The sequence below is a fragment of the Petaurus breviceps genome, unplaced genomic scaffold (genome assembly GCF_028583685.1).
Source record: "Petaurus breviceps papuanus isolate PSGF00001 unplaced genomic scaffold, PetGlider_PUasm1.0 90903, whole genome shotgun sequence".
NCBI lineage: Eukaryota > Metazoa > Chordata > Mammalia > Diprotodontia > Petauridae > Petaurus > Petaurus breviceps.
Genome location: NW_027187376.1, coordinates 4,301,036 through 4,317,258, shown reverse-complemented (window position 1 = coordinate 4,317,258; position 16,223 = coordinate 4,301,036). Strand labels below are relative to the sequence as shown.

Sequence of the window (16,223 nt, the reverse complement as noted above, 5' to 3'; positions counted from 1 at the left end):
ATAAATCATGGAAATGGTGCCAAGTTGGAATTTCCTCAACACTTTACTAATCAGTCATTCAATATTTATTTATCACACACTGTGTGCTTGGCACTATTCAAGGTGCTAGGGATCTAGGTATAAAGAATCAAAGAATCCCTACTGTCAGGAAGCTTATATTCTAATATTGAACATTATTCATACATAAGAAAGATGGGGAAAATAGTACAGTGGTAGTTAGGGGTTGGCAAAAGCACTTCATGTGTACACACTTACTCCAAGTCCTATTTTAACTCATTTACTTTAATGAACAAAGCAATAATCCAGACATTTTCCACCACCAAGCTTTCTCATAGGCTGTTTCACTATGCCTAAGAACACTGGTTTTCCCTACATTTTCACCTGCCATTGAAAAATTAATTTACTGACAAAGGTTTAAAACCCTGCTGCTAGCTAGTGAAGTTGAGTCAAAAAATTGATGTAATCCTCACTTTGCAAATGCCATACTCTACAACTGTAAACAAATTACTCTCTTTACCATGGCTCACATTCTCAACTGTCCCATAAGAATAACATTTATTTAACATGGTTGCTATGAGAATTACAAATGGATCTAGTACCTCAAAAAGGAGAATAAATCATAAGCTATAAAATACATAGGTTATCTTCAACTCAGATAATTCCATGAAGAATTTTTTTCTACTGTTGTTCAAAAACAATAAAAAAGTCTAATGGAAGGAATTGTGGATGAAATTAAAGATTCTCCCAGGAAGCCAGAGCTCAGTAACTTCTTTTACTCAACAGATGGTATATTCACTTGGGAAGCCTGAAGTCGGGTTCCAGATCCCATCACTTCTCAACAGCCTGTATCATTCTCAGGTCTTTGGTATTCATGTGATGTCTATCTACAAACAGAAGCATGTCACAACCTGCCAACAGAAAATGTATGTCACAACCTTTTCTTTCAAACGGAGCCGCTGATAGGGAGCATGGCTGTCTTCCTGTCAGACTTGATTTTCCCTCCCAGACAAAAGATTCCATTACCCAGACCTTTGCCAACCATAAAGAGACAATCTGGGTGACCCCTGGCCTTAAAGCTAAGGCTCCTGGTCTCTTCCTTCTGCAACATCAAGTTGCTCTCCTCCAAATCCATTGCCCTCTTGTGCAAAGAACAACCAGCAGGAAAATTCATTCTTGGTGTTTTTGAAATTCTAATGGCAAGATGAAAAAATATTTAAAGAAGCCTAATATTCCATTCCCTCAATCCAGAAAAGATTATTTCATGCAAACAACAACAACACAGGAATCTCATTATAATACAATATGCTATTGAACAGAATTGAGTAGAAATCAAGTTTGTCTCAGGCTTCATTCATAGGCTCATAATCTTAAAGGGATCTCAGAATTCATCCATATTCACCCTTTTATTTTACAGGGAAGGAAACTGAGACTCAGAGAAGAAATGAGGACACAGTATAATGGGAAAAGCTGTAGGTTTAGCATCCACTCAGAACATGATATTCATCATCTCCCGCAAAAGAAAGCAAACTGTTTGAGGGCAGGGACTATTAACAATTGTATATTTGTTCCCGGCATTGTGACTGTTTTTGGACCTTAGTAAGCACCTAATAGTTGATTTCTCAGAAAACAGGGACTATCTTTTTGTTTTGTATCCCTGGTACTTAGCACTCTGCCTTGAACACTGTAAATTCATCTATTTTCTGGATCTGGGATAAGCTAGAATTCAGATTCCATCTCTCAAACGTAGTAATTGTGTGATCCTGGATAAGTCACTTAACTTCTTTTAGCCTTAGTTTCTTTAGGTGCAAAAGTGAGCAGATTGGATTTATTAGACAGTGAAGTCCCTTGCAGCTCTGGATATATGATGATGTTGTGACTTGCCCATGGTCACAGGCAGTGAAGAGCAGAATCAGGATTTATCTAATACGATAAACAGTTATTAAGGGCAGCTAGGTGGCGCATTGGATGGACCTTTCCACCTGGAGTCAGGAGAACTTGAGTTCAAATCCAACCTCAGATACTTACTACCTGTGTGACCCTGGGCAAGTCACTTAACCCTGTTTGCTTCCATTTACTCATCTGTAAAATGAGTTGGAGAAGGAAATGGCAAACCACTCTAGTATTTTTGCTAAGAAAACCCTAAATGGGGTTATGAAGAGTTGGTCACAACTGAAAAGGCTGAATGTTGTTAATATTAAGGAGAGGGCTATTGAGCAATGAAATGATTACACATATAGTATTCTTTCTTCCCTGACTACACCATACCACACTGGGTTTAGCCACTGCAATCATAAAGGGTCCTCATTCCCTCTAAGGCAGCTTTACTAACATGCCCAAGGAAGGGACTATCATAAGGATCTTCTCTACGATGAAGCCAAAATGCTTTGTTTTGGACACTTCCCATGTAACTTATTGACTAAAGCTTTGGAACTTTTTGACCTTATGTACCCCTTAAACTGTTTACTATGAGATCTCTTCTCCTGAGAGGCACAGCCAATTTAGAGCTCATTAATGTGCACAAATGCAAAGTCTTCCATTATATATTACCTTGCTTTCATCTCCGTTGAGTATCATCTGCCATTGTGTTACCCCATTACCTGGTTTAATTAAGTCCTTTGTGGATTGCCTCAAAATCCTCCGTAGCTTTGAATAACTTAAGTGATTTTGTACTGTTGGCAAAAAATACCATTTCTTTGCAGCTCTTCTTAAATATTAATAAATATGTTAATGCACTCATTTCTAGGTCTCTTACAAGGAATCTCTTATTTAACCTCTACCCACACTGAACACTAACCTTTCATTTTGTTTTTTCTTAAGTAGATTTAACTTATTATGGGCCTTGACATTTCATTCCATATTTATGAATCCCTTAATAATAACAATGATTGCTCACAGTTTACACTGGTTTTTCTTCTTCTTTTTTTCCTTTTGCCATTTATAAACACCTTCCTTGTGAGACAAGTAGGCTAAAGTATCATAACATTTTACAAGACTGAGGCTCAGGGAGGTTGTGACTTGTCTAAAGTCACAGAGCCAGGAACTGAACATAGGTTTCCCCCATCCAATTCAGATTTTACTACAAGAATCCTACTGTTGCTAAGTATCCAAAAATTCTCTTGCCATTTTTCTCTATTGTACTTCTTTCAACTTATTCATCATATTCCTTTCTCATTTTAGAATTTCCCACTCTTTATGTGGCCCCCAAATAGATATGATTCCACTATACCACACTGCTTTCTAAATTACCTCGTGGGAATCTTATTCTGAGCCTTAATAGACCACTCAAAGACATGCTACTCACTGGTTTGTCTAAATATAGATATTTAGGTAATTCTTTCAAGAAAATTAGCAGGGGTGGCTAGGTGTCACAGTGAATAGAGCACTGGCCCTGGAGTCAGGAGGACCTGAGTTCAAATCTGGCCTCAGACATTTAACACAAACACAAAACTAGTAGTGTGACCTTGGGCAAGTCACAACTCCAATTGCCCCACCTTCCTTCCTCCCTCCAGAAGGAAGGAAGGAAATTAGCAGCAGGGAATTCTGATTAGTTGCAATGAATAATCTTGGTTCCAGAGAAGAAAAGGTGAAGCATAAATCCCTTCTCTCAAAAAGGTGGGAAACAACAGTTGCAGAATTTTGCACACAGTGTTACAAAGTATCACTATGTTGGTAGTTTTTTCATAACTGCTTTTCTCTTTTCACAAGGCCACACTTGAAGCTGAGGAGAATATAGGGAAATAAGATCAATGTTAAGACAAGCATCAATCAAAAGAAAGAAAAAAGTTATCGAATTAGAAGGACACAATTTCCTTTTATTCAATTTTAAAAGCCTGAATAGGCTTTTTAAAGTGGGGTTTTTTTTCCCACTTTTCCTTGTACTAAAGGAAAGTTTTGCAGAAGCTGGTTGTGTAATTCCCAGGATCTCCCTCCCTTCATTTTTAAAGGCTGGTTAGCCATTAGCCAGCTGGCAGTTCTTTAGTGATGTGCCGGTGATTGATGGGAAATTGCGCGGCTTTATCAGCAGCTCAGTTTCTTTCTGCAGCTTCCTTCTGTCATTTTTTCAACCGACAGCCATGTGGCACTTGGGGAGACACTGCAGTTTCATTTCCCTTGGTTGTTACAGCCTCTCTGTTTTAATATCCCATACCTGCTGCTGCTGCTGCTGGGCCCACTTGCATTAGCAATCTCAAAGCAACTGACCCTCCCCCACAGGGCAGAGATTAATGATGCAGGGAGAGACCACATTGACTTCAGCTTTTATTCTCTCTGCATGTTTCCTCAGCAGCCTCCTGGCAACTTTGGAAATGTCTTGTTGCTGTCCCTATATTGCACATTTGGCTATTCAGTCTTCAAAACCCTTACTCTCTTCAAAATCCAATCTTTATACACCCTCTAACCCCCATATGGATTCAAATCTCTGGCCCTCCCCTTGATGGATAAGGGATTATTCCAATTCCTTGACCTGGGCTAGTAATGATAAATTCAAGGGCCTATAGGATCATAGGATAGGGAGCTAGGAAACAAATTAGAGATCATAAAGCCAGACTTCTCTCTATTAATAATTATATTCTTTCTATTAATTATAATTTCTATTAATAATAATTCTTTTTCAGCCATTTTTTGGTCATGTACAACTCTTTGTAACCCCATTTGGGGTTTTCTTGCCATTCTTTCTCCACTTCATTTTACAGATGAGGAAACTGAGGCAAACAGGGTCAAGTGACTTGCCCAGGGTCACACAACTAGTAAATGTACAAGGCCAGATTCGAACTCTGGAAGAAGAGTCTTCCTGATTCCAGACTCAGCACTCTATCCACTATGTCACCTAGAATTCCAATAATAATTATTAGGGAGAATAATGATAATGAGAAAATAGAGCTCTGAAGAAAAGGAGAGACATGGCCAGGGGCACATAAGTAGCTAATAGGAAAGCTAGAATTCGAATTCAGATCTCCTGAATATTGAGGAAGGAAATGGCAAATCACTATGGTATCTTTGCAAAGAAAACGCTAAATGGGGTCACAGAAAGTCAGATGAGGCTGACATGACTGAACAACAACAATGCCTGATTCCAAATCTAATACATGATATTTCACTCCTTCATTCCACAAATATTTATTAAATATATACTTTGTGCTTGACACAATCAGAGAATTATCGAGATGAAGCTTAAGGGACCTCAGGGATTATCCAGTCCAAGTCCTTCATTTTACAGATGGGGAAACTGAGGCCTAGGCCTATACAAAGTTGTCCTTGTCCAAGGTCATGCAATAATTTTCAGAATCAGGATTCAACTCCCAGGCCCTTTACCTCTAAACATAGCAATCTTTTCACTCCGATGCAAGGTTACAAAGGGAAATATAGGAAAGTATAACTCACAGTGTCTGCCTTAATGAGCCTATAAGAATAAAATCTAATTCATGTCAACACCACCATTATTCCATCCCCCACCTCCCTAGGCTGTCCCACTGGCATGCACACTCCCTAGGAGAAAAGAATCCTCTAGCACAGCCAGGAAAAGCGGCTCTGGGTAGCAAACTTGGTACCTGAAAGGAACTGAAAGTGGGCAATGAGTTAGGAAGTAGATTAAATGAGAAATGGAATGCATTTTGCTTCTTCTCTCTCTCTTTTTTTCTTCCAGATTTAATGGGCTTTTGCTTTTGTCTGGGCACTCTGGGGCAGCCTGTCTGAGGGAAACATGGATTCTGAGTCTCAGCCTGATACCATGGAGAGCAACATAAGGAAATTAAGCAGTTTTAGATACACTGTGTTCAAGCCTAGAGAAGAGCAGAAATCACATTCTTCCTACCAGCTCCTTTCTTATTTTCTTTCCCTTCAGAGTCTACTATGTCCTAGTCATAATTGCAAGAATAAAACTATTAGTACACACCAAAAAGTGATTGTTTTCTGCCTAACCCTCCTTTCACAGCAGAAGCGAGGAACTATTAGTGGTGATATTGGGTACGCTATAACACTCCACTAATGTGTTCGCTAGTTTTCGCCAAACTCTTTTCTTCTCTGTTACAAAAGATGGCTCACTGAGTAAGGGAGACAGAAAGGATGTATTTGGAAATGAAGGTAGTATAAAGATAAAAGATAAACGTATAAGGGGCAGCTGGGTGGCACAGTGAATAGAGCACCGGCCCTGGAGTCAGGAGGACCTGAGTTCAAATGTGACCTCAGATAACTGACACACTTACTAGCCATGTGACTTTGGACAAGTCACTTAACCCCAATTGCCCTCCAAAAGGCAAAAAAAAAAAAAGATAAAAGTATAAGGACTGGATGCATAATTTTATTGATATAAGGAAATTGCAGATAAGAAAACCCTCTGCCATTGGAGGTACCACCTTCTCTGTAATTTAGTGTCTTTGGAGTACTGCCTAGGAAACTGAGAGGTTAAGGGATTTGCCCTGGGTACCGCAGCCAAGGTGTATCAGAAATGTAACTTAAATTTAGGTCTTCTGAGGTCAGTTTTCTATCCACAATCACAGTGTTTGTTAAAAAGCAACAACAACAGAAGATGGTGGAGTAGAAACAGGACTTACACAGGGCTCTGGCTTCCACCTCCTCCAATTCATGTAAAAGGTGACACTGAAGAACCATTGGAGCTACAGAACCCACAAAATGACACAGAGAAGCTAAGCTCCAGCTGAGGACAGCCCAGCAGGCCAGTAGGAAGTGGTCAACATAGTGCTCTGGGAGCCAAGCCCAGCCCAGTGTGAGCCTGAGGTTTTAGCCTTAGGGCCGGCCTGACCAGTCACCAGCTGGAGGAACTTCAGATCACCAGCAGCTGTGGCAGTTTCCAGAATTATCAACACATAGATGTTAAGGACAAAGTAAGAGGTCAGTGCAGTGTGGACTTTGGGATCAAGTAGTTTGGGAGTACAGTTGGTCTTTGCCCCTGGGGTGATAAGCAGCTAAGGCACAGAGACTGTCCGTGCAGGTGCAGCCATGTGGCAGCTTCAGCTCCTGGCCTGCATATTGTAGGGGGACCAAGCAACCAGTCTGAGGGGTAATTGCTCTTGCTTTATCCTGCTTGGATCTGGATTGTGCTCTAGGGTGGAGGTCCTGGGATGTATGACCAGCTTGCCAGAGAGTGTGGAGGCTTCAGAGAGGGCACCTAACTAATACCTTCAGCAGCTGAGAAAACCCCACTGATTGGTACAAAGCTCCCCTGTCTGGTAGCAGAGTCCTACTGTGGCAAAAAGCCCAAAAGTCAAGTAATTGAGGGGCAACATGAGCAAATGAGGGAAGCAAATCAAGCAGAGCAACCCAACTTTACACTCCTATTTTGGTGACAAAAATGGATCAAAGCATGGAACAGGAGGAAGACAGCGAAGTCAGAACTCCTACAACAAAAGCTTTTAAGAAAAATATGAACTGATTACAGGCCATAGAGGAGCTTAAAAAGGATTTTGAAAACCAAATAAGAGAAGTAGAGGAAAAACTGGGAAAAGAAATGAGAATGATGCAAGAAAATTATGAAATGAGAGTCAACAACCCGACTGAAGAAAATAACACCTTAAAAAAAAGACTCAGATGGCAAAAGAGGCTAAAAAAGGCAATGAGGAGAAGAATGCCTTAAAAAGCCGAATTTGCCAGATGGAGAAAGAATCTCAAAAGCTCAATGAGGAGAATCATTACTTCAGAATTAGACTGGAGCAAATGGAAGCTAACGAGTTTATGAGAAATCAAGATTCTGTTAAATAGATCCAAACAAATGAAAGAATAGAAGGCAATGTGAAATATCTCATTGGGAAAACCACTGACCTGGAGAATAGATCCAGGAGAGATAATTTTAAAATTATTGGACTACCTGAAAGCCATGATAAAAAAAACAACAACCTAGAAATCATCCTTCAAGAAATTCTCAAGGAAAATTGCCTTGATGTTTTAGAACCAGGGGGCAAAATAGAGGTTGAAAGAATCTACCGATCACCTCCTGAAAAAGATACCAAAAAGAAAACTCCTAGGAATATCATAGCCAGGTTCTGGAATTCCCAGATCAAGGAGAAAATATTACAAACAGGCAGGAAGAAACAATTGGAATATTGTGGAAACACAATCAGGATAACACAGGATCTGGCAACTTCCACACTGAGGGATCCAAGGGCTTAGAATATGATGTTCTGGAGGTCAAAGGAGCTGGGATTAAAACCAAGAATCACCTACCCAGCAAAACTCAGTATCATGTTTCAGGGGGAAATAAAGACATTTAGTGGAATAGAGGACTTTCAAGCATTCTTGATGGAAAAACCAGAGTTGGATAGAAAATTTGACATTCAGATACAAGAATCAAGAGAAGCATGAGAAGGTAAACAGGGAAAAGAAATCATAAGGAACTTATCAAAGTTGAACTATTTACATCCCTACAAGGAAAAATGCTAATTGTAACTGATGAAACTTTTCTCAGTATGAGAATAGTTGAAGGGAATATAAACACACACACACACATATATGTCTATATAGAAGGGTATATGGGCGTTTGAATACATATGTGAATGTGTGTATATACTTGTACAGGTTTACATAGATGGAGGGCACAGGACCAATTTAATAGGAAGGGATGATACTTGAAAGGTGATATTAAGAGGTGAGAGAGGAATATAATGAGAGGAGATGGAGAGACAGAATGGGGTAAACTGTCTCACGTAGAAGAGGCAAGGGAAAATGGTTACAATGGAGGGGAAGAACAGGAGGGTAAAAGGGAATGGGTCAACCTTATTCCCATCAAATTTGGTTTAGGCAGGGAATGGCATACACACTAAATAGGATATATCGCCCTACAGGAATGTAGGGGGGAAGGGGATGAGAGGGGGGATGATGGAAGGGAGGGCAAGCTGAGGGGGAGGGAAGTTGGAAGCACTCACTTTTGAAAAGGGACAGGATCAAAGTAGAGAATAGAACAAGTGGGAGGTGGGATAGGAGGGAGGGAAATATAGTCAGTCTTTCACAATATATCCACTATGGAAACGTTTTGCATAGCTACACACGTACAACCTATACTGAATTGCTTATCTTCCCAGTAAGGGTGGGTGACAAAGGAAGAAGGGAATGAATCTGGAATTCAAAGTTTTAAAATCAAATGTTTAAATATATATATATATATATATATATACATATACTATTATTAATATTATTTTACATGTAACTGGGAAATTAGACATACAGGCACTGGGGCATAGAGATCCACCATACTTTAATGCAAAGTGGGAGGGGTATGGCAGAAGATATGGGAGAGAGCAGATTGGAGGAGGGGATATCCTGTGGGATCGCTATTTTGGGGTGGTGGGTAGGGGAAAAAACAGGGAAAAAATTTGTAACTCAAAATCTTGCAGAAATAAATGATGTAAACTGGAAGTTAATAAAGCATTTGATTAAAAACATTTTAAAAAGCAACAACAACAAAAACAAAGAAACGGGACAGTGTGGAGTGGTAATGTGCTGTGGTAGTTAGAAAAAAAACTAAAAAACAGCAACAAAAAAAATTAAAATATAAAGTAATTGTTCTCTTTCAGGTGAAATCATGAGTGACTATAAGAAAGCAAAAGTTAAAGCAAAAATATAGAGCCTTAGCTAGTATAGATACTCTAAGAATAAGAGTCTGAGAGCTATGGAATTCTGTTTCAAGTGCCAGTGGGAGAAAATATTTGCCCCTCTCTTGCTTTTTTATGAGATATCTTGACCTGTAAATGAAGGATATGGCCTTCTTAAAATATTGATCAGCAAGCTAGAATACCAACACTTTGGCATATTGGTAAATAATGAAAATGAGACCTGGGTGAGCCTCTAAAAGTTAACCTGTAATTTCAGAGATGACCTCTCATACTGCTTTAGGATTGACTGCTTCGAGGATCAGGAGAAGCAGCTTAATTGGGGGTGATCTCGCTCATCTTTTCATTTCAATTTTTCATGATCTGGCCAATTTTTCTTCTTGCTCTGTGCAATTCTGTAAATCACAAGCTTTTCCCACTAAAACATTTCAATAAATATCTATTCATTTTCACATCATGCCAGCCTCATACATTGCACATTGTTTAATGTATTGTGATCCTTTAAAATGGACTGTGGTTTTTAAGTTCCATCTATCTGAAGACCGGGCACTATGGCATAGTGAAAAGAACCCCAGCCCTTGAATCAAAGAACTTGGCTTCAAAATATGCTTCTAACACCTATGGGAAAGTAAGTTAACTCTGTTGGGACTCAGTTTTCACATCTGTAAAATGAGGGGCTTGAATTAGGTAGCAACTGAGATTTCTTCCAGGTCAATGGCCACATGAACATTAAGTCAGGCTTGATTAAACCCCATAGAAAGAGAACGGGAAGCAGAAGTCAAACAGACAAATGGGAACAGATGAAGACAATGGATCCCAAAGTACTTCCCAAAGCTGACAGACAATATGGTCAGAGGTAGGTGATCAGACTGATGAGGGTGCACTGAAGGAAACAGGGACACTTAGCCTACTGAAAAGAGCATGCTGTGGGAAGAGGGAGAGTTAATGGGTATCTTCCCTGTTTGATGGTCTGCCACATGGAAGAGGAAATAGGCAAGCTCTGGTTGGACCCAAATAGCACAACTAGGAGCAATGGGTGGAAGTTATAGGAAGATACATTTTTAAGCTCAGAGCTCTTGCAAATGAGCAACTATGAGACACAGTGGATAGAGCATGCATACTAGCTGTGTGACCCTGGGCAAGTCACTTAACTCCATTTGCCTCGGTTTCCTCATCTGTGAAATAAGACAAAGAAGGAAATGGCAAAGTGTTCTAGTATCTTTGCCAAGAAAGCCCCCAAATAAAGTCATGAAGAGCCAGACGCAGGTGAAAATGACTGAACAACAAAAAGCAAATGGAGTGGAATGCCTCCAGAAACAATCAGCAGCCAGTTTCAGTCTCACTAGTTCTAATTTGATTCTCACTGGACCTCAGCCAAAATAGAAAAATTACCTCAATGCCTAGAAGAGTGTTATTTTGGTTTGAGGCTTTGTATGTAGTAATTCATAAAGACCCTCATTATACATCTAACTTTCTCCTTTGACATTCAGTCACAAACAAGTGTAGTATGGAAATTTTTTTTAATAAGAGAAAACTTTTCTAGTAGTGAGAATAGGAGAGCTAGAATCGTTAAATCCTGAAGTTATAAGAGATTTCAGTCTACTAATCTAACTCTTAGCCAGTTCATAATCCTCCCCTCCCATACATAACTTCCCTCCTTCTTCCACTCCCCCCCACCAACTATATCAATCAAGGACTGGTCCAGTCTTTGCTTTACCTCAACTTCCACAGTGGAAAAACTCTAGCTCTGAAGTCAGATGACTTAGGTTCAAATTCTACTGGTTCTGGTGTGATTATAAATGTTTTGATGTATATGGAGTCTGGGCTAAAAAGGTATGGCTATTTTAAAAACTTTAATTACAGAATTCTGAATTGTTTTCCAGAATGATTTTGCTAATATGCATTTCACCAACAATTCATCATTGTTTATCTCTTTACACAATCCTTTCAACATTAACTATTCCCATCTTGCCATCTTTGCCGTTTACTAGTAGGAGGTGAAACTTCTGGGTTGTTTTGATTATATTTCTGTCACTATTAGTGATCTGGAGACTTCTTTCATATAGTACTTAAAATGTACATTTGTTATTATGTTTTTATGGACTTTGATAATTCATTTATTATAAAATGACTTTTGTTTTTATATATTTTTGTTATTTGTCTTTATATTGAAGATACCAAACTCTTGGCAGAGATGTTTGATACAAAAATTCTTTCTCCCCAGGCAACTCTGCCTTTTGTATCCTAGAATACACTAATTTTGTTTGTACAAAAATTTTTCAATTCCATGTCAGCAAACATATTTTACAATTGTCTTTATCCCTTTTTTTGGTTAAAAATTTATCTTCTCATAGCTGTGAACAGTATATGATCTGTTTCTCTTCTAATTTTTATGGTATTATCATTAACATTCAGATGATTTTGGAATATGGGGTAAGTTGCTGGCCTAATTTCTGCCAAAATGCTTTCCTGTTTTCCCAGCAGTTTGTATCAAGTACAGAATTCTTTCCTAAGTAATTTATATTTTCAGGTTTATTGAACAAGTTCCATTATTTTTTATTCTCCCTCTTTTTAAAGATTGTTTTATTGATTTCTTTCTTTCTCTATCTCTCTCTCTTTTTGGGGGGGCTTTTTGGGGAGGAGAAGGCAGGGCAATTGGGGTTAAGTGACTTGCCCAAGGTCACATGGCTACTAAGTGTTAAGTGTATGAGGCCAAATTTGAAGTCAGGTCCTCCTGACGCCAGGGCCACCTTAGATTCACTGCGCCACCTAGCTGCCCCTTTATTTTTCTATTTTAACTAATGCCAAGTGGTTTTAATGGCTGTTTCTTTATAGTTTACAGTATACAATATATAGATTTATAGGAAGTAGATCACTCAACCTCTGTCATCCTCAGTTTCTCCATCTGTAAAATGAAGAGGTTGGATTGGATGACTGCTAAGGTCCTTTGCAGTTCTAAATCTGCTTTCCTATATTAATGAATTTTAAAATGCTGCTAAAAAATCTGAGTCTTTAGTCTTCCTTCTTCTGATCTTCTTCCCCTTCAAAAATAGACACTGCTAATTACTACGATTTAGGAGAATGCCTTTTTCCCCTCCAAAATTAAGTTGCTTCTGTCCAAGTTTCCCTCAAAAAAACACTGATTCTTAAATCTGGGCAATGCTTGCCTTGGGCAGGAAAGCAAGGAAAATTATTTACATGCATTTTATAGATTGAAAGACATGGAGATAAGATGATGTGCCCAAAGCCATATGCCACACATGCCCCAAAATAGAATTCAATTTTTTTTATGATTAGTTTGATGCCCTTAGTAGGAGACACCATACTCTTATCTTCAGTGACTCCATTTTGAATCCTGTTAGCAGTGTCTATTCTTTCATATAATTCTTTCATTATTCTATTCTTTCATCACGCCCTGTGCATGAGAATTACCATCCCCAATACCCACACCAAAACACATTTTACATAAAGTGCCCATGCTTAGTTCATATGGGAGCAGAAATATATCTTCACTAAATTACAAGATAAATTTCTTTTTTTTCAAATACTTTATTAACTTCTGATTTACATCATTCATTTCCATCAGATTTTGAGTTACAAAATTTCTCCCCGTTTTGCCCTACCCACTGCCCCAAAATAGCAGTCCCACAGGATATCCTCTCCTCCAATCACAAGATAAATTTTTTTTAAAAGATCTGGAATTTGATAAATACCAAAATGAAGAAAAATCCTACTCTACCACTCTACCTCTCACCATTTAACCCGAGAAAATGGTTACTTAATTATCTATCATACATCTTTGGTATTCCATAGCAATTTTTACTGGTTTAAATTTGTGGTTGGGGACAGAGCTCTCCCAACATTTCTGTATATGTTTTCACTACGATTACCTTAATTGAGATTCAAAAAATCCAGTTATACCCAGTCTTCAATGACCCTCCTGAATTTACATTCTTCTACTTTCTCCAAGAAAAATAATAGGGCTTTTATTAAGGGAATCATCTACTCTTAGAATTTAGGTGCCCAAACTACAGTTCCCCTATCTGAACATATTACCCTTCTTTGAAATGAGACCAGGATCTTGGAAGGTTTTTTTTTTTTTCAGTAGTGGAGAAAATAGTTTGCTCTCATCACCTACATCAATACCCTGGAGGAAAGTCCAGTTTGCATTGGGCTAGTTATAGCTCTGAAGATTAGAATCCGTTACTGGAAATGAGCACAATTATACACATCATTCATGCCATTTTTCATTCAGTGTCACTATAGTAAAAAGAGTTACAGTAATCACCTGTCTCCATGGTATGATTTTTGGTCTGCTAGAGGGACTACCTGATTAACAATCCTCCTTAACTAATTTGCCATGGGTCTTAAATTCCCAATATATGAGTGTCTTCTTTAAGGGACTTCCAGAGTTCTTTCACAGAATACTAAAGCTGAAAAGGATTTTAAAGGTCATCTCATCTAACTGCCTAATTTTACAGAGGAAGAAACTGAAGCTCAGAGAGTTTGTGTCTTACCTAAGATCATACAAGTAAGTGGTATACCCAGGATTCTGCAGACTCCAAGTTCAGGTTTTTACCCCAATATTGCCCTGACTCAGATACAGTTGGATGAAGTTACTGCATGGTGTAGCCTGATACCATAAGATCTTAGCTACTTAACGATTCAGGAGGGTTTAATTGACTCCTAGTCATTAATTTCTGTTATTACTTACCAAAAAGTATGTGACTGAAGTAGTGAGGCAAGAGACAATAAAGTTCTGATGATGAAAGAAAATAGGGAAAATACCAGAGCAAACACTCCAAAACAGGAATCGCTGCATCATATTCTAGAGTTGAAAAGAGTCTCAGAATTCATCTCGCCCAACTCCCTCCTTATACAGATGAAATTGAGGCTCAGATAAATTGAATGACTTGTCCAAGGTCAAAAGATAGGATTTGAAGACAGATCTTCCAATGCCAATATCAGGGCACTTTCCACTATATCAGACCCAGGTCAACCAAGGAACAATTTACAGAGATGGCTTACAAATATTCAGACCTAATTTGAAATCCAGAGGAGAGGGACAGGGACGTTACGTGGTCAGGAAGCATGGATCAGAATGAAGATGAGAACTTTCAGGCACCTCTTAGTAAAGCTGGGTATTCAGTGCTCATTAGAGTAGTTCCCTAGGTTTCCAGGAATGGCAAGCTCTTGCTTTCCCCCTCTATCTGTACTGAACATACTAGAACAGTGTAGGCTTAACTGTTCTTTGGAGTGATAACTTTGCTTTTCACTGGGACAATGAAGCATGTCAGCCATCTCACAATGGAGAACCTGAGGAGAACATTAGATCCTTTAGAACCTTGACCTAGGATAGGGGCCTTGAGACAGAGAGATTCGGTTGCATTGTATGTGACTGTGATAGTAATGGCATTTAAAGATTCCCCTGTATTGGCTTAGTTTTTCAAATTGATTGTGTTAAAACCCAGAGCTTGTTAATCCCACCTGTGGGATGGACTTGTTGACTTGAAAAGAGAGACACGAACTGGGAGGAGCTGGTGATGTAGATTTGGAGAGACAAGTGAGAGGCAGAAGAACTTTCTTTTGGAAGCAGCACCTCGTGGAGAGAGAGAGACTAAGAGAATTGCTGGTGGCCACTTTGAATTGCCCTGGACTTTTGAGACCTGCCCCCTGAGCTGCCAAGGACTGAGGAGACATGGCTGTTTTGCTGGTACTTTGTCTGTCTGTTTTGATGTTGTTTTGCCAGATTTGTCCACTGGTGAAAGACAGGCCTGTTGAAGAAGTCCTGGAACCTGGCTGTTGGCTAAGAAGCCTTTAGACTGTCCTGAAGACAGAGAGTGAATACTGTCCACTAGTGAAGGACAGTGCTGTTGTTGCAGGGGTCTGGAGACCGTCCTGCAGACAGAGTGAATACTGTCCACTGGTGAAGGACAGTGCTGTTGTTGCAGGGGTCTGGGAACCTTTCTGTTGGTTCAGAAGCCCTGAAGAAGGATTTTCTTGTTGTATGTTTACAGAAATCCTGGGAGAGGGCTTTGCTAATGTTTTCAGGGGTTCTAGGACTGTTCTACAGACAGAGGATGAATTAATGAAGGGACTGGCAACGTATCTTGTGGCCTTGCTAAGCCTTGTCTCCCCAGGAACTAAGATTGCTGAGAACTTGTCAAGATGAAGAAAAGACCTCCACTTGGGTATTAAGTGCTGTGTTTAAACTTGATGTAACTCTGGGATAGATTCAATTGTGATCCAGGGGTGGGGAACTTTTGACCTTTTTGTGCTCTGTGATTGACAAATGAAGGTACTTTACTTATGTTTGGAAACTAATCTCCATTTGAGAAGAGGGGTTTTGTGGTGGACTAAATGAAGGTATAGCCTAGGGGTGGAGAAGTATTTAGACCAGGGACTTTGTAATTGATTGAATGATTGGAAGGTCCTGGGGTGGGGTAGTCCTTGGAGATTATTTAATCACATTTAGTAAATGCTGTATTTGGAATGATGTCATGTTTTGATCTTCTCTGTTCTTGGTTGGTCACTGAATAAAATGGAGAGCACCTGTGCTGGTATTCTGAACCTGGGAAATTGCCTTTCTTTGGGTATTACATTACAGTGACATGAGGTAATATATATATATATATATATATATATATATATATATATATATATATA

The 16,223-nt window shown here is 39.1% G+C and overlaps 1 protein-coding gene and 1 long non-coding RNA gene across 2 annotated transcripts in view; both read right to left on the bottom strand.

Moving 5' to 3' along the window:
• Positions 1-16,223, bottom strand: part of ABCA12 (ATP binding cassette subfamily A member 12) — a 239,402-nt gene that overhangs the window by 176,384 nt on the left and 46,795 nt on the right. The window lies entirely within an intron of this gene.
• The window catches only part of LOC138151660 (uncharacterized), a 24,821-nt gene continuing 8,862 nt past the window's right edge, over positions 265-16,223 (bottom strand). The window contains exon 2 of the long non-coding RNA XR_011165883.1: positions 265-908. This is a non-coding gene — a long non-coding RNA (uncharacterized lncRNA). The remainder of the gene's footprint in view (positions 909-16,223) is intronic.